The sequence below is a fragment of the Acomys russatus genome, chromosome 29 (genome assembly GCF_903995435.1).
Source record: "Acomys russatus chromosome 29, mAcoRus1.1, whole genome shotgun sequence".
NCBI classification, from domain to species: Eukaryota; Metazoa; Chordata; class Mammalia; order Rodentia; family Muridae; genus Acomys; species Acomys russatus.
This window is the reverse complement of record NC_067165.1, coordinates 37,619,706-37,637,769: the sequence shown is the minus strand read 5'-3', so window position 1 is coordinate 37,637,769 and position 18,064 is coordinate 37,619,706. Positions and strand designations below refer to the sequence as shown.

At 43.3% G+C, this 18,064-nt stretch overlaps 1 protein-coding gene across 4 annotated transcripts in view; it reads left to right on the top strand.

Annotated features, from left to right (window-relative positions):
• The window catches only part of Prdm2 (PR/SET domain 2), a 100,325-nt gene that overhangs the window by 48,913 nt on the left and 33,348 nt on the right, over positions 1 to 18,064 (top strand). Inside the window, exon 1 of one of the 4 annotated variants that reach the window (XM_051171923.1) lies at positions 17,089 to 17,144. The exons of the other annotated variants lie outside the window; for them this stretch is intronic. The gene's annotated coding sequence lies outside the window, so the exon portion shown is untranslated. Of the gene's footprint in view, positions 1 to 17,088; positions 17,145 to 18,064 lie in introns of those variants that run through there. 4 annotated transcript variants of the gene reach the window in all.

Genomic DNA, 18,064 nt, shown 5'->3' with positions numbered 1-18,064 from the left:
TGGTCTATTCAGCGTAGTTCATAGCTAGATCTAGTTCATAGTTCATATCATAATGTTTGGTAATCCATTTTTTTGTTTGTTTGTTGTTTCTGGTTTTTTGTTTATTTGGGGTCTTTGTTTTTGAGACAGGGTTTCTTTGTTTAGCCTTGGCTGTCCTGGACTCACTTTGTAGACCAGGCTGGCCTTGAATTCACAGCGATCCACCTGCCTCTGCCTCCTGAGTGCTGGGATTAAAGGTGTGTGCCACCACGCCTGGCCTTCTGGTTTTGTTTTTTGAGACAGGATTTCTCTGTGTAGCCCTGGCTGTCTTGGAACTCTTAATCTGTAGACTAGGTTGGCTTTGAACTCAGAGATCTGACTACCTCTGTCTCTGAAGTGCTGGAGTTAAAGGCATGTCCCACCACTGCCTGGCAGTAATCTGTATTTCTTACTGCCCCTATTACTATTATGATAAGAGTCTGGGCAGCAAACAGCTCACTGAGTCCTTTTTGAGCTTTGATTAAAAGACTTGTGTGGAGTTCATGCTTAGAATGTAGAGCCACTCGGCTTTGGACAGCTTAGTTCAGAAGAGGCCTGTTTGCTGTATGTGACCTAGAGTTTGGAGAAGTTAGTGAATCAGATGTTTCTTAATTATGCTGTGAAATCTAACTTAACAGGTCATAAGATCTGAAGGCAGAACTCTTTGTATTAAGTCATTGTGACTTTAGATATTTTAAATAATGGTATCAAAGAGAATCAGGGTACATTGTTTCAGAGACAATGTGGACTATTTGAAAGCCAGCTGACTACCGGGTTGACATTGGGTATAACCTTATACTGTTGAAACAGAAGGACTGGATTCTTCACAGTTCCAAGCTTTAGCTCCTTTTCATGGCAGCTTCTATGCCCAGGTGTCCGCATTGCCTGAGGGACCTTTCGGAACTCAACAGATCCTTGGTGGAGCATAAGGATTGTTGGGTGGGTTGGGTAATGAAAAACCCTGGTTCCCAGCCAGGCTGTGGTGGCGCACGCCTGTAATCCCAGCACTCGAGAGGCAGAGGCAGATCTCTCTGAGTTCGAGGCCAGCCTGGTCTATGCAGTGAGTCCAGGACAGCCAAGGATACACAGAGAAACCCTGTCTCCAGAAAAAGAAAAGAAAGAGAAAGAAAGAAAGAAAAAAAAAAAAAAAAAGCCTTGGTTCCCATGTCTGTCACACACTGGCTCCCTCTCTCTTCTTTCCCTTTTTTCTGACATTGTTTGTTAAGCCCTGCCATGTGCTGGACTTTCAGGCCAGTTCTGCAGTTTCCTGGTTAACAAAAGACAGCAGTCATTCTTCAGGTGCCTCCAACCTAAAACTTGGGGGGGGAGTGGGGTGTATCTGTAAGGAAGGCAATAATAAGTGTTGGGGTGGCTGGCAGGTAGTTGGCCCTCAAGGAAAACTCAGACAATGCATAAGTGAAGAACAGTACATAGTGCTTTGAGAAGACAATTCATATTATCCCTGACCTGTGGGGCACATGGGCAAAGCATGCAATTTTCCTATGGTCACAGGTGTCCAGGCTGTAGGCATTTTTCACTGGAAGTTTTTGAGTTCTCAATTTTGTGTTTCTGCTGAATTGTGTGCATGTCTGAACAGCCTCTGTAAGGTTGAATGTCAGCAATGCCTTGCATTGGACAGGCTAAAGTTTTCAGGTAGAAAAGTGTGTGTGTGGGAGGTTAGTGTTGGGTTTCTCCAACTGTTTTAATATGAGCTGCATAATTTATAATGTAGCAGAGAAAAGGCCACATTTAGATATTTTATTGCCTTCTTGATTTCTGTCCCTTATTCATGACTGAGAAATGAAATTGAGTTGGCTAACCATGACTGTTGGTGACTCTCTGCTTGTGTAGAGGAAGGTCCTGGAGGTGAAATCAGGGTCTTGTAGTGCTCCTGAGCATGTACTGTACCTCTGCACTAAATCCAGGTCTGATGAATGCTGTTTTTGAAACTTGACTGTAGTAGCAGTGTGTGCGGAGAGCAACAGTAGCATCACACAGATGGGCTTAATGGCAGGAATGGGGAACCTGAGCTTCCTAGGTCTCTATCGGGTGTGGGCCCGTCTTGAACTGTTGAGAGGTACACTTTAGAAGTGTGATTGTAAAGCCACTTGAGCGTTAGCTGCCTGATCTCTGGGTCACTGTGAGCACCAAGTGGGCTACCTTAAAGGGGGGAGGGGTTTCTGAAGCTTGAAGACACTTGGAAACTACACCTAGTGTGGCTATGGGTTTCTTGTTGCGTTTGTGGCTTGTTCAGCAAGCTCTACACAAGCTCTGGATTTTTCCCCATGATCCTCACTAGGCCCAGCCTCACTCCCATTCACCCTTATTAGAGGCCTCTCTAACCCACTGACCTCCCTGTTGCAGCAAGTTAGGAGAGAAGAATTATTTATAGCAGCAAGAAGGACCTGAGGGCTGGAGGGTGAGGAAAGCTTGTTTATAGCCGGTGATAGGCTGCACAGGACATGTTCCTTAAGGTTAGGAGGGTTGATCCTTCATCAACTAGTTATCTAGGTGACTTTGGACTACCACACAACATTTAAATTATGGTCAGCCTTCACAAGGAAATGCTTCATCTGTCTCCATAGAATTGTTCAAATGAAAACTCTGGCGTAATGAAGAACACTCAAGTGTTTTGAAATTGAGCGTACTTGACATTCTTCCCCAAAGGTGCTGAACAGCTCAGTCAGGTTAGGAAAGCTGGAGAGTTCCACATGCAGAGAACTCAGTCCAGGTAGGGGCGTGAACAGATCAGAGAAGGTTTCTGCTCACACAGAGTGACTTTTCCAGTGAGGGATCATCAGCCAAGGCCTAGTAACATCCCTACAGGTGAGAAGTATCTGGGGTCTTGCACATCTGTTGTCAGGACCTTTCTGTGCCTGTGTCATAAGTGACTTGAAGCTCTGGGGGCTGGGGCTGCAGGCAGAGGAATACCACGTGGTCTAGGCAAGCTTTTTTCTACAAAGAGAGCCCCATGTGAGAATTTCTGGAATGAGGATCTCAGCTCCGTACATGGCTATATTGGCCTCTTTTCTGCCAGGTACCATGTCTAGGGTGATTGGGGGAGATTCAGGAGATGGCTAAATCAGGCAGCAGGTGCCAACCCTGTGAGGTTTCTAGTCTACATAATTGCAGGCAGGTACAAGCCACACAGGTGTCTGTTCTGGTTGGTGAGGCTTCCTGGTTATCGTGGGATCTTGAAGAACAGTGCATGAGTTTTCCCTCTGGGATACGGGGTCAAAGGAAACTTAGGCATGTTGAAAATGTGAAGAAGGAAGGGTGTGACGGTGGTGTTCCCCACCCTCCTGAACAGAGACCTGCAGGCTGCTAAGCACCCCACCAGTGCTTCCTCTAATCCCGCATTTGCGCCTGGCTGAGTGCACTGTCCTAGCCCCAGATGAAGAATGGCAACTTCTCAGGCAGAAGTCAAGGACTTGCTCAAGATTACTCTGATGAAGGATGTCAACTTGAACAGGGGTTGGGACATGGGGTGGGGAAGTGTCCATGCTTTTAGAAATGCAGTGGCAGTAGTAAAAGAATCGGAAGTTAGCTACTCAAAATACCCTTTTTTAAAAGGCAGAGAACAGGTGGGCTACCATGAAGTGATCTCTTGGTCTCTTCTAGCAGCTGGCAGCTCCGTTTCAGATTCCTTGGTCGGAGCTGAGTGACAGAGGCCTGGCTGCAGTGCCTGAGGATGATGGTGGACAGTTTTTATGTCCATAGATGTAACTGGGCCCTCACCTGTTGACAGGTGTGGAGCAGAACTTCTGCTCCCAGAGGTAGTTGTGTTCCTACACTTACGGCTTCAGTCTTGGCATGTTGGACCCAGTGGGCTGTCTTGTGTACGGTGGGTGGGTCTTAACAGCTGTGTTTCCTGAAGTCCTGGCTGCTGTCCATCTGAGAGATGCCAGTGCTGGGCAGTGCATGTGCTGCCCACCTTTACTGCAGTGGACTGTGTCTAAATGCTCAGTATGGTTTCAGTTAAGCTATCACCAGGAGGGAGAAAACTTGTGACTTTTTCTAATTCTACTTGTGACATCACTAAGGTGCCCCAGATTTAGCCTAAATGCTGGTAAATGTTTGATTCTTAGTTATATATAACCTTGCTTACAGAAAAATTGTATGGATTAACTAGAATTTTGTAAAACATTCTCCACAAGTGTATTGTGTGTGTGTGTGTGTGTGTGTGTGTCTGTGCACATACACACATGCCAGGAGGTAGAGTAGGGGTGGAGGTCAGAACACTTTGTAGAGGAGCCAGCTCTTTACTTCCATGTAGGCTCTGGGAATTGAACTCAGGTTGTCAGGCTTGGGAGCAGTGCTTTTATCTGCTGAGCCATCTCGCTTGCCAGCCTAGAATCCTGATATATGAAAAACTATTTGAGACATCTGGTGGAGTGCATTAGGACCTGTGCCATGTGCTGTGTGTTCAGTCTATAGGTGCAACTAGTATAAATGAGAGAAAAAAATTTTTGATTATAATTGCATTTTCTAGAAGGTAAAATAAGGCCTTTATAATGAGTTCAAATTAGTTTTTTAAAAATATGATTATAATTTGAATGTTAAAACCCACAATTTTGTTGTTTCCTTAAATATAAACACTAGGTTTTTTGATTAAATAACTGGTTTTTAAATTAGTTTTAAAACTAGCTGTACTTCTCTTTCCTAGACAGTTTCTCATTCCAGTTCACAGATGGTGTTTAGATATGGGAACTCAATGTTCCTAAGCATGGAACCTAAGAGAGGCAGGTGTAGTTTTAAATTTGAAGTTGTCTCTAAAGAAAGCAGGAGCCAGGTATAGTAGTGCATGCTTTGAATCCCAGTTCTTGGGAGGCAGAGACTGAGTTTGGCTCTCTGAGTTTAAGGCCAGCCTGGTCTACAAAAAGAGTCCCAGGACAGCCAGGGCCACATAGAGAGACCTGTGACAATAAACAAATAAAAATAAAGCAAGCAGGAATTGGCTGACTGTGAAGAGAGCACACTTTGGAGGTTGGCCACCAGTGGGTATTTCTTTGAGTAAAGGCTGTGTGCAGAGCTAACGCTGCAGTCCAGGGTAACTGGCCTGGTACTATGTAATCTGCCTTCCCCATGTGTAGTCCATGCTTCCATAAAGAGACGGGGAGTTTGGTCTTGACAGTAACAGTTTAGGGAGCTTACAGTATAGAAGCCAGAGCCATTGGAAAGTGTTTGTGCTTTCTCTAAGTGAAAAAGATGTACCAAAAGCAGCTAGGTTGTTTGTTTTGCTTTGCTTTTGAGGCAGGTTTTCTGTGCAGCTTTGGCTATCCCGGAACTCTCTCTAGACTAGGTTGGCCTCGAACCCACAGATCCTCCGGCCTCTGCCGGAGTGCTGGGATTAAAGGCAAAATACCACCACTGCCCAGTGAAAACAGCTGTTTCTTTTTGCTGTTCTGACCAAACTAGTTTGATGCTTTGCAAACATTCTCTGCTGAATTAATTTATTAGGTGAATTTTGATTCAGACATGCCAGGATTTGACACTTTCACATCATTCCATATGATGCATCACTTGTGTCACTATTGAAAGTGACAGCACTGCTATTGTTTTCTAGCTCTGTGCTTGGTGTTGTAAATGCGCTATTACTGGTAATCCTGCAAAGAAGGGATCTTTATTCTCACAGAACAAACTACTGCTCCTGTTAACCAAGTGCTGCTCTTGGTGGCTCTGTCTTGCCTAAGCCCAGTTTTCATCCACAGCACTTCTGAAAAGTAAAGGCTCACTGTGTGAACAATGAACCATGTGCTGTTGGGTTTGCTGATTAGCCAGGTAGCCAGGATGAGTTGGGCCACTCTTCTGTACAATTTCAGATGTGTGGACAGTGCTTGACTTAATATCTTTGGTGTAGAAAATAAAGTTAAAATGAGAGTCAATGGCTCTGAGAGGTTATGAATCAAATTAGATTCATTCTTTTGAGTGTCCTAAATTAAACTGTTTGAAGAATACTTCCAGGTTACTTCTATCGACATGTTTATCAGTATAAGAATTTTTAATATTTTGTGTTACCTTGGCATCAGTCATGAAGATGAGAGAGCAGAGTAACACTTTGCCGCCCTTCCTCCCTCCCTCCCTTTCTTCCTTCTTGATGGCCCAGCCTGGGAGTCAAGGAAGAGTGGTGTTTAGTCTCCATCTGCAGCACACTTGAGGTCTTGTCACTGTTCCACTAATAATGTGTGCTTTAAAGTTTTCTTTGGTCAAAGATTAAGGATCATGCTCTAATGCATAGACTAAAAATTAAATCTAGAAACTGATTTAATGCTGTTCTGGTTTATTTTGTGGGTGTGGTAGAAGGAAGTGATGCTTGCTAATTTCCATCCTTGTCTTAGGATATAGGTAAGTGGTCTGGACTGGGTTTTCTGCTCGTTTTGTCAGAATGTTTATTTGTGAAGGTTAGCTGCTTATGTTTCACTTTGGCTTTTTGGAACAAGTGTGAGCAGTTGGAAGTGGCACCTTTGGGAGTCTGGTTTGCTGATGAAGTTGGTCCTGTCCTATCTGCTTGATTCAATCTATAGGAAAGGGGACTTAGTAGGAAGAGTTGCCCCAACCTATCCTGGCCATAGTCCCCTCCCCCTTTTCTTTCTTTCTTTTCTTTGCCCTTGCCTTCCCTCTTACATACTTTGTACCTCATCCAGACTGGATTTTAAACTTCTTATCTGCCTCCACCTCCTGAGTGCTGGGATTATAGGCATGTGCTGTTGGAACTGCAGTGGTAACTGAATTTTCTTAACGAGTGCTAGAGTTCATTTCTTCATTGTGTTTATCCCACAGTAGATTTTTGTTGTTGTTGTTGTTGTTTTGAAGATGATCTCCCTGTGTGGTTCATGCTGGCCTTCTGCCTCCATTTCCCAATTGCTGTGATCACAGTGTGCACCACTGTCCAGCAACTAAATTTTTAAAATTGATTTCCTCTGTGTGTGTGTGTGTGTGTGTGTGTGTGTGTGTGTGTGTAGTGTGTTTTGTGTATTTGGAGCACTGGAGCTTGGACTCAGATCCAGGCCTAGACACACTTGAGATCCTTTACCACACTACTGAGCTAGAGCATTACTGTCATGGCCTGTCCCACAGCAGAGTCTTAATTTTTTTCCAACTTAAACTTGGAATACAATGTTAAATACACTGTTAAACTTGGATTACAAGAGTCTGGGAACTTTGACTGAGAATATTCAGTTGTCCCCGTGGAGTCATATAGCTAACACCTGACCCCATGGCAAACTTGGCCTGATGGACAGGACAGGGCGGGCTAGCTTAGTAATCTTTGCATTCAGTTTCCAAATGGCTTTCTTTGATTTTTCTCCAAAAGTTCTAAGGAATCTACTTAGAATGTCAACAAGCAGTGCATATGTTAAGTCCCCGTAGAACACGAGTGGGAGACTAGAGGACTCTGGAGCTCTGAAGCAGTGGTTAAAGCTGCTTTATTATTTCCAAATCTGGTTATGCTCTGGAAACTTCAAAAGATCTTTTGGCTCACTATGTATCCCAGACTGGCTTTGAACTTGATATCCTCCTCCAGCCTCCATCCCCCAGAGTTCTGGGGTTAAAAGTATGTATTGCCACTCTGTCTTAAAAGTTCTCCTCCTCCTTCTCTTTTGTTTTTTTGAGACAGGGTTTCTCTGTGTAGCCCTGGCTGTCCTGGACTCTCTTTGTATACTAGGCTGGCCTCGAACTCACAGAGATTCCCCTGCCTCTGGGATTAATGGTGTGTGACACCTCACTTGGCTTCAAAGTATTTCTTGAATGGAAATTTTAATCACCAGCTGGTGGATGGGTAGTTATCTTACATGTTATAGACTCAAAGCATACGACAGCACTTGTTTTGAATGTCCAGGAATATAGTTTCAGAGGCAGGAAATTTTATAATAAAGCAGTGATATTTGTGTGAGCATTGTATATAAAAAATTCTCTGGTTTCTGAAAGGAGATGGAGTTTTTGCTTACTCGATACTTTGGGTGTTTTCAAGCTTATGTTACTAGTTTAATGGTGTTGCTTTACCAAGGCCAGTCTAACATTTAATGAATGAGCTCTGTTAAGTAGAGGTTCATCTCTGCTTTGGTTAAAAGGAAAAGCAGGGAATAAATATGCTTAGGGTAATACCTCTGGCTCTTTTTTGGTGTGTTTTAACTATAATGATAATCTTTCCTCCTGTGTTTCTAATCCTACTTCTTGGGGTACAGTTTTTTTGTAGGTTTCTTGGCACCACATGCCACAAAAATATGAAGGCAAACTGGTTTGTTTGCCTGCATTTAGGTCCCAGAGCAGTGTTATGGGCTTTGTTTGAAGTTGCAGTACAGTTGAGAATGGGCAACAGCTCAGTCTCTGGGCCTTCTGTGGCTTTTACTGTTTGGCTTCTCAGGTTTGGTTTTTGTTTTCCTGCCAGTTTGAGATAGAGAATATGCCTTTCTGCGCCTGCTGGCAGTTTGCATTTGTAATCTAGGATTACCAGAGCCTTTTTCTCTGTGGGGTAGAGTGACTGCTGCCTATAAGCTAAAGTACAAAGTCTAGGAGAAGAATGAGAGCTTCGCTTTGCACCTCCTCCTCGGATCCTTTGCTGTGAGGATGTTCCTGCTCACAGAAGCAGCAGGCAGTGTGGATACTGACTGTAAATGGACAGGTTTGTACTGCAGGTGGCCCTGGCAGTCAGTTTGTGATGTCTCTCATATGGCGCAGTCTCCTGATCTGTTTCCACAAGCTAGGCTGTGCAGTTGATGATGGCATCCACACACTTCTACATGCAGTAGGACCAGCCTGTCATTAGCTGCAGTTGATTTACTATTTTAAAAAAATATTTATTTATTTATTATGTATACAGTGTTCTGCCTGCATGTACACCTGCATACCAGAAGAGGACATCAGATCACATGAGCCATCATGTGGTGGCTGGAACTCAGGACCTTGGGAAGAGCAGACAGTGCTCTTAACCACTGAGCCATCTCTCCAGCCCTGATTACTACTTTTTAAGGACCCAAAGTTCCATGTATACTCATCATTAGGAATTTTACCTGCAGCTACATGAATTATCCCAGGAAATAGTTTCTCCTTGTTAGTTGGGTTATAGGAATGTTTAATGATAAGACAGAGTCTGAATGTCATTTGCAGTTACTATTGCATCGAAACTGTACATTCAGGAATTGAAAATAAAAATATACTATGCTGTATGCTAAGGTAGTAAATTCATAGTTGCAGTATAGCGTAGATAATATTAAATCGTGCGTGGTCTACTCTTTCTGGTTAAGGTTTGGGGGAGGCAGTATCCTGTTCATCTCTTGTATAATTGTCAAATGTACATGGACTTGTCCCTCTTTCCATTTCTGGGTTTAAAAAATGACCTGGATCTTTCATCCATCCATCCCTCCCTCCCTCCCTCCCTCCCTCCCTCCCTCCCTCCCTCCCTCTTTCTTTCTCTCTCTCTTTCTTTCTTTTCTTTCTTTCTTTCTTTCTTTCTTTCTTTCTTTCTTTCTTTCTTTCTTCTGGGAATTGAACTCAGGACCTCTAGAAGAGCACCCAGTGCTCTTAAAAGCTGAACTATCTCACCAGCCCCCAACCTAGATTTTTTTTTTTAATCTTAAACCAAGTAGAAATGTACATTGCATGGATCCACAGACTTCACTGTTCGTTGCTTGCTTGTTGAGTACAAATCAGTAAATACTTTGCAGATGAATTTCAATTGAGTCTAAAGTGTGTGTGTGCATGTGCACGTGCACATGCGTGCAATAGCTGAAGGGAGCAGATTGCAGACTTCTCTATACCTCAAGTGTTAATTGGGTGAAGAATGGACTGTGACGCAGTGAACAAGAACAGTTAGCAGAGCCTTGAAGCAGAAGGCCAGATTGAAAAACCAGGAAAGAAAAAAAGAAAAAGAAAACCCAGAAAATAAAGAATGGGAAGGCCAGATTGACTCCTTGCTTTAGTAATAATGTAGCTTATGCTACTTGAGCTGGCCTGGGCTACTAAGTGAGAGATTCTGTCTCAAAATAGCAACAACCAAAGCTGAGGGTGAGCCGTCCGTTGCTGGTTGCTGGGTACCTGCTGATCTTTCTCCATAGTAATGGCGGTACCAGCACAGTTCTGTGGTGCCTGTTAGTCCTTGGGCTTACCAGCACAGCGAAAAAGGCAGGTTTCAACATTTTGTAGTCTGTGCTTTAGAAATCTATGTGGTTTTGCCTTGAGGATACGGACTTAAATAGATTTAATAGGTAAGAGTTACTAGCTGTGTTGTAGTCTGGAGGAGTCTCCATGCCTCAAAAGCTGTCCTATGCTTAGGTTAACCTAAACTCGTTCACCTGTGCTTGATGGGGTATGGAGAGATGATGACCCTATGGCAGGTGATAGGTTACACATCTGGTCGCCATCGGCTTGTTGGAACGAAGGTTTGTTGTCTCTCTTTGTTCTATCTTGTATGGATTATACCACTCCTCACTGCTGTGCCTTCTAAATACATTTAATGTGTTTGACATTTTGGATGAAGTTGAGATAGGTTTTTTTGTTTTCAGAAATCATTAGACAGTAGTGAAAGTAACTGTGCAAACATTTCAGATTTCTTTGTACTCTTTATGGGTGTGAAGTTAGGAAAAAGCAAGACTGTGAAGAACCACTTTCTTAGAAGTTACTGATGAAGCCAGGCGTGGTGGTGCACACCTGTAATCCCAACACCGGAGAGGCAGAGACAGGCCAGCCTAGTTTACAGAGAGTCTAGGACAGCCAGGACAACAGAGAAACGCTGTCTTGAAAAACAAAGAAACAAAAGTTACTGATGAAGCTGGGTTTGAGGGAAGCAAAAGGATTTGACAGTTGTGAACAGTTAGCATATCCAGGTGTGTTTCTGTGGGCACCGTGCTTGCGTGCACTTGCAGCCTGACTCCACTAAGAGGAGGCCCAGACCTTAGTGCAGACTTAGTGAGCAGTAGGGATCTCTTTTCTCTCCTGCCGCATGCATTAGACTTGTATATATCCATAATTATATCTGTTTCGGTCAGTGTAAAACTAATGAACAGAACAAATGGAGATGTGGAGATTTACTACAGGGTGAATAAGGAGCATAGGGTGACAACTTAGAGCTCCTTCTTCTGCTGTGGTCTTCACAGGGTCTGCCTGGCGACACTGAGGCTTCCTTTGTGTGCTTGATATCCCTTGTCCCTTGTCACTGTCAGATTGTTGGACCACCAGCATGTACCCAGGTGGTTCCTATCTGCTTGCAACAGATGATTTCTTATTACTCTGATGTGGCTCAGGGGCTCTGGTGCAGGTTAGGGATTTCTTCTGCTGAAGACTTACTTGAGTTAGTATGCTTCCTTGATTTGGCTCACTTCTTTGAAGAGAGGATGTGTAAAAGCAACTTGTACTCTCCAGGCTCAGTTGTCTGAGAGGCTTGCTTCTGCTAGCGTAGGCCTAGTCCTGGAAGCTTCTAGCCGCCATACAATCTGGCCTAGGCCTAGAGTGTCTCAGCCTCTGAGACTTAAGTGCTTAATAAGCTCACCCTTACTTGTTCTTTCTGAGCTCTGGGCTGGCTGGCTCAACTCAGCTGTTCTGGCTCAAACTCTTCTCCCAGCTGACTTATTTAATCAGGCTTTCCTCTCTCGGCCTGGAACTGCTCTGCTTGGCCTCAAACTCAGCAGTCTGCTCTAATCTTCTGACTTCTTATTTTCTGGCTTGTTTCGTCTTCTCCTGAGTTCTCTCTCTGCAACCCATATCTCTATTACAGTCCTGGTAAAACTGCTCCTCTCTGTAAAACTGCCTTTTGTAAAAGTTTCCCTTTCCTCTCTCTGTAAGAGTTGGTTGTGCATATCCTGTCAAATCTTCTCTGATTCGTCACCTTTTCTGCCACTCAATTAGACACCACTTTCAAACATGGGTGCTTCTTTCTATGAACTAACTTTACCTTTGTTTGAAATTAAAGATGTGTACCACCATGCCTGGAGCTAAGCTTTTCTTTACTTGATACTTGTTCTATACCAGGCTGGCCTTGAACTCAGATCTGTTTGCCTCTGTCTCCTGGATTAAAGGTGTGTTAGTATTCCAGCACCATCACACAGACCTCGAAGATCTCTGGCTGGACGTGAGCTCTTGCCAACCAGATCACAGACCTAGAAGGTCTTTGGATATGATCTCTTGCCAGAACAGCCGTGTTCTGAATTAACAGTCCTCTACAGGGGTGTATGGTAACAGGTGAAATGAGGGCCTGCGTTGAGAATGAGAGAAACCCTTTTCCTTGGCCTCGAGCACTGGCCTCAGAGGCCCCCTGTGCTCCAAACCTGGTTCTGTAGAACCTTCATCCTAGTCTTCCTCCCATTCTTGGGATCAGCACTCTTTTACCCTTCTGAATTGGCAGGATATAAAGTATCCCTTGGTGATTTGGGATAACCCTTGAAGGCCAATGCTCAATTATGATATAGTGCTTACTCATGCTGGAGCCTGCTGGGAATCCGGGAACTGCTGGGCATGGATAGGCTTGGATAAGCATTCATGCATGTGCCTTGCTTCATGTGTGGGAGGGCCACAAGCTGAAGTAGTTTTGTGTTTCTGTAACCCTCTACAAAAACTTGTCTGCTTGGGGAGTTTTAGAAAATGGAAATGAAAGCTAGTTAACATGACTCTCACCACAGCTGACTGCCAAGGCCAGGACCCTCTTTAATATCGATAGCCACTCAACATGATCATTTGATGCAAATCTTTTTATTTAAATAATGATGGGTATAATAACTAAAAAGCAGTGAAACAGGAAGAGTATAGAGTATACGTTTGTTTGAAAGGAGGAGACACTGTTGGAAGGCTCTGCACCTGAAGACCGATGGGGTGGTTTGAAGGCTTAAAACTGTTTAGTGCTACATTATACTTTTGGTTTCTCGTAAGTCTCTGTTACTGTGTCTTGTGGACTTGGTATTTCTGAGGATAGTAATTTTTATTCTGAACCATTTTCTTGGGTATGCAAGTAGGAGAGAGAAAACAGATAACTTGTTCAAAATGAAAAGTAGAGACTCTTTCCAAAGGGTGAAAATGGTGTGTGTTACTCTTACATGCAGAAGTGTTACTTTTATCTTTTTAAGTTTGCTTTTGTTTGCATTTTGTTTTTGATGTTCGCTCATGAATTTTTTTTGCATAATCATGGTCTTAGAGAACACATGTAGGGAAACATACCTTTCTCTACAACTCCATCACTAGGTGCCACCTCTGAATGTCTTTATATACTGTGAGGTCACAACACTCACATCTCTGATTACTATAGATTTATTGGTCATAAGGTCTGAACACAATCCTTTTCTGTAACAAATGCCAAGAGTGGATTTTTAAGTATTGTATTTTGTCTCAGTTATGTCTAAACTCATTTCTAATATATTTTAAAGTAAATTTGTAGTTAGTTCGTTAAAGTATAGTATTGTAAGATCCATCATGGGCTTTAAGAGGCAAGGCTTACCTTTTACCAGTTTCAGAGGATCAGCCAGCCTTCCCAAGAGGTCTGGTGTCTTCAGGCATTTGGACTGCACTACCACTGTGGCACTCCTCTCAGTGCTGTTTGCCTGCTTCTGGAATAGACCTGGACTTGCCCTGAGTTCTTCACTCTGGAGCCGGAATTACAGGTGGTTGTGAGTCACCTTGTGGATGATGGAAATTGAACCCTGCTTCTCTAGAAAAGCAGCCATTGCTTGTAACTGCTGAGCCATCTCTCCAGCCTCAAGTTCTTCACTTTTTAATTGACCCATTGACATATTTTTAGATTGGACATCCATTTTCCCTTCTGAAGGCTTTTGGAAACCTATGAGAAGAAACTTAAAAATTAAATTATGAGAGAGAACAAGCTAGCATCTTAGCTTAGACTTCAGAGATATTTTAGTTAGCCTTTAAAATATTTCCTCTTAGACTACAAGACTTTCACGATTCCAAAGAGAAAAGGAAAGGAAACGATATTGGCTCAATTAAAATTTCTGGTTTGCTTGGGGTGTTCTTTCTCTAATTTCGAACTCAGAACCACTGTATAAAAGGTTTTGCTCCTGTTTTTTGTTTGTTTTGTCTTAGAAAAATTAAAAGCAATGATAAGATCGTTGTTGTGTATACCAGCGTGTTGTTAGTGGGGGGGGGGGCCTGAATCCTATACAGGCTCAGCGGCAGCACTGTGGCACATTAGTTAGAAATTTACACAGCAGAGCTGCAGGACTTAGGCAGTTGGAGGTTCCTTCTCGTTTTGTTGAATCGAGTTTAGAGTCCTGTTTAATAACTCAGAGCAACTTAAAATCATGGAGGTCTTATTTTTATAATTTGCCAGTGTTTACAGACAGATCTTAGTGAACTTAGCTGTAGAAAAAGAGGTGTGATTGTGCCAAAGGAGCTTAACAGTTTTTTGCTGTTAGGTAAATTTTGGAGTTATTTTAAGATGTTACTTCCATTTCTATGAAATGAAAAGCATCCCAGCCTCTTAGTGGTATCAAGCTGGTAGACTGACAGGGCCTTTTCCCTGGTGGCTACTTGTCTCTAAGGCCAGAGTGTAACACTTGGTGACTGTTAGAGAGCCCTTCTCAGACACGGGTCCCATCAGTCCTGCCATCTCAGCTTCCTGATTCTCCCTTGAGTGGATGTTAGTGGATGCTGTTACAGATACAGAAATGGGCTGGAATTCTTGGTGGAGAACTGAGTTTCGTATGTGTTCTCAGCTTTGCTCGTGTCTGTGGACCATTTAACCACCTCCAGTGGAAGGCAGTGCTGATTTTTTTTCCTGCCTGCCCACCACCTCTCTCTGGCCATGTGAGCTGCCAGCGTTGCCATTACCTGTCCTTTTATTAACACCATCAAAAGGGGTGGTGGTGATTACTTTAAAAAACCTTATCAGAGCATGTACTTTGTGCTTTCTTCCAATTAAACTTTTCATCTCGTTTTTGGAACCCTAACTTGTAACTCAGCCATATGTCCTGAGTGCTCATCAGCCTACAGCTGGCTTTGCCTTACAGAAATGTTTAAAAAAAAAAAAAAAAAAGTATATATAATGAGCTTAAAGTGCTTTAATGAATCACGTAACACTTTGCCTGAAATACTATGTTGCATTTTACAGAGTGAAATTAGGGGCTGGAGAGATGGCTCAGCTGTTAAGAACGCTGACTACTCTTCCAGTGGACCTGAGTTCAATTCCCAGCAACCACATGGAGGCTCAAAACCATCTATAATGTGATCTAGTGCCCTCTTCTGCCCTTCAGATGTACATGCAGGCAGAGCATTGTATACATAATAATAGATAAATAAATCTTTTAATAAAGAAGACTGAAATTAGAACCGGGAAAATGCCATTAACAGGCTTTTGGGAACAGAAAGGATGAAGAGGTGAATTGGATGAGAATTAAGTTCTGGATTGGATTCTGACTTGATGTTGGTGTGACTTGAGTCAGCTCATGTCATCATGTGAAGTTTAGAGCTGCCTTTGAGGTGAGGGAGCTGGATAATCTTTAGAGTTCTTCTGCTTCATGGTGTTTTGGTGGTTCTCATCTTTCACTGGAAGCAGCTCAGCTTCCCCCACACCCATCACCCACGGTGTGCTCACTGAGCCTCTGCGCCTCTCATCCTAGCTCTCAGGGATTGTTGAAGTCTTTCTGTAGCTTACTGTGAAAGCATATTTCCAGTTCTCAGATTTCCTCCAGGGACAGGAAGAAGACTGTGCAGGAGGAGATTGTGGATAGTAATGCTATGAGATTAGGGAGAGCAATCCTATTGATGGAAGTACTTTACTCTGCTGTCTGGGGAAAGGGAACACAAGACAAAAAACACTGAAGAAACGTGGAGCTTGAGTTGTTGGAGTGGTGGGGACAGAGGAAGTTCAGTGGCTGGAAGGCAGGTGTGGCTGAGTAGTAAGGACTAGAAAGCCCAGTCTGATGGCCTCTGTTGATTCTGTTCAGGGGTGTTCAGACCTTCAGTGACCTTTCATGCCAAAGTGGAGAGTCTCACAAACAAAGGATGGTATTAGTCCCCTAAAGAAAGATCCGTGGGCCTGACTTCTGTGCTGTCTCAAGTCTGTTGATGCTGAAGAGATGGCTAGCTCCCAGTGAGGAGGCAACCAGCATGTAGGGAGAGTTCCATGTGTTCTAAATTTAGCTCATTTAAATCACTGTATGCAAGAGCTTCACTGTTGTGCTGAATTTTTAATGTTGCTGGAGTGGACCTGGAACTTTGCGTTTTCTGTGCTGCCTAAACATTTTTAAGTGAAACATTTTTCTCTAGAATTTCCTGATGTTTAGTTTATTTGAATAGTAGAACATAGTCCAGATCTGGGTTAAATTACTAATTTGCTGCCTTAAGCAGTTTTGATTTTGTAACTTCTACCATGGGTCATAGCAGTATAAGGCGATGCATTGTCTAAGAAGCAGCCATTACAGCTGTTGAATGTCTTTATATGGCAGCTGTTTGACTAGAAACGGGTGTTTCCTTGGTGACTCATGTTTGTTCAGAGCAGGATTCTGTGCTGTTGACTGATACTTTATAACTTAAGGTAAAATGAAGATGGAAGAGTGCTTCCTTCCAACTTAACTGCTGTCCTTATGCCGAGTGTGTAGATGCTTCATGCATCTGCTTCCTTTACCAGGGTAGTAATGGTGCCAAGAATGGTGTGTGCTGACTGAGACATTACGAGATGGCTACAGGAGAAAGAGCCCTTTGAGCCGTATTGTCTTCACTAATTATGGTCCCAGGGCTTATGGTTGTGGGACCTGGGTAGACACTTCCCATCTCTGATCTGTGGGTGTCTCTGAAATTACAAGCATGGGTTGGTACTTTGAGGTCTTCTAGAAGAGTGGCCCATAGTTGGTGTGGGCATCATGTCATATAACATAGACATGGTGCAAACCTGACAGCGAGCCTAAAGCATTGATCTTTACTTCAGCAATTAGGAATGTAGTGGCCTTTTCTTTTTTCTTTTTTGTTTCTTGGTGGTATATGAGAGACTTGACGAAGTGGATAATGGCCCTTTGCCGTGTTTTTCTTTGTCTTTATGTGCACATTTCTTTCTCTACACATCAGATGTTGTCTCTCATGTTCTTTGTCGTTTCCATTTCACTCTCCTCATGTTTCATTCCTGTATCTTTCTTGTCTAGACCAAGTGGAGCAGCCAGCTGGCAGTAGCGCCATGTAGGACCCTGCAGGAACCCCTGGTAAGTGCACTTGTGTACTTGCCAGCCACTCAGTGGTACCTCTTGCTCAAAGATAGATGCTACAAGACCCCTTCAGACAAATCCTGATATGCCATTTTGTGTTCTCTTTTAATATCTTTTTATGTAGCAGACAGAAACCAAGTACCTAAAGAACTTTTCTGATAAAGGAAGTGTGACGCATCCCTATTTGTCCAGCAGTATTGTGATGCAGAATTTAATTTGTTTTCTGCCATAGTTGTGTTTGTTCATCTGTGGTCTGAGCCTTCAGTTTCTCCCACAAAACAACACTCTGATGGGACAGACAGGTGTCCCCCCCTCCCCTTTGGTAGCTCCCTTCTCTAATCAGAGGGCCTCAGGAGAAGAATCTTGATAAGTGGTTCCTAATTAAGGAAATTTAGATGTTAGTCTTAGCTCTATGAACAAATGATAGTCTTGCTAGATTCCTTTTGCCACGTAAATCCTGTTGTTCACTAAGTTACTTTGGTGGTATCGTATCTACATCTTTAGAAATAGTACATGAGTGTTATTTTAGCATTTAACATAATTTTTAATGAATACATATGCTACAGCGTCCCATATGTCTGTGGTGACCTCACATACAGTGCATTGGTCTAGCCCAGTACTCTGACATTTGAGAGCTCGCCCAACAGAGAAGAGGAAAGATTTAGCTGTGTTTTCAGTTTGAGGTTGTCACGCTGGGAGTGGAGGCATGCTGCAGGATCTTGTAGGTCAAGCACCCCTCCTCCCCTGAAATACGCTGTGAAACATACTCTGTTGAATCAGCAACCCCCACAACAGAGAATTGTGTGACTGAGAGTGTCATTTGTGCTATGCTTGAAAAACTAGGCGCGTTACCTGCTCCATTAGTGACGGTGGTGTGCTCTTGTTAGTCCTCGGACGAAGGTGCAGAGGCGCTCATC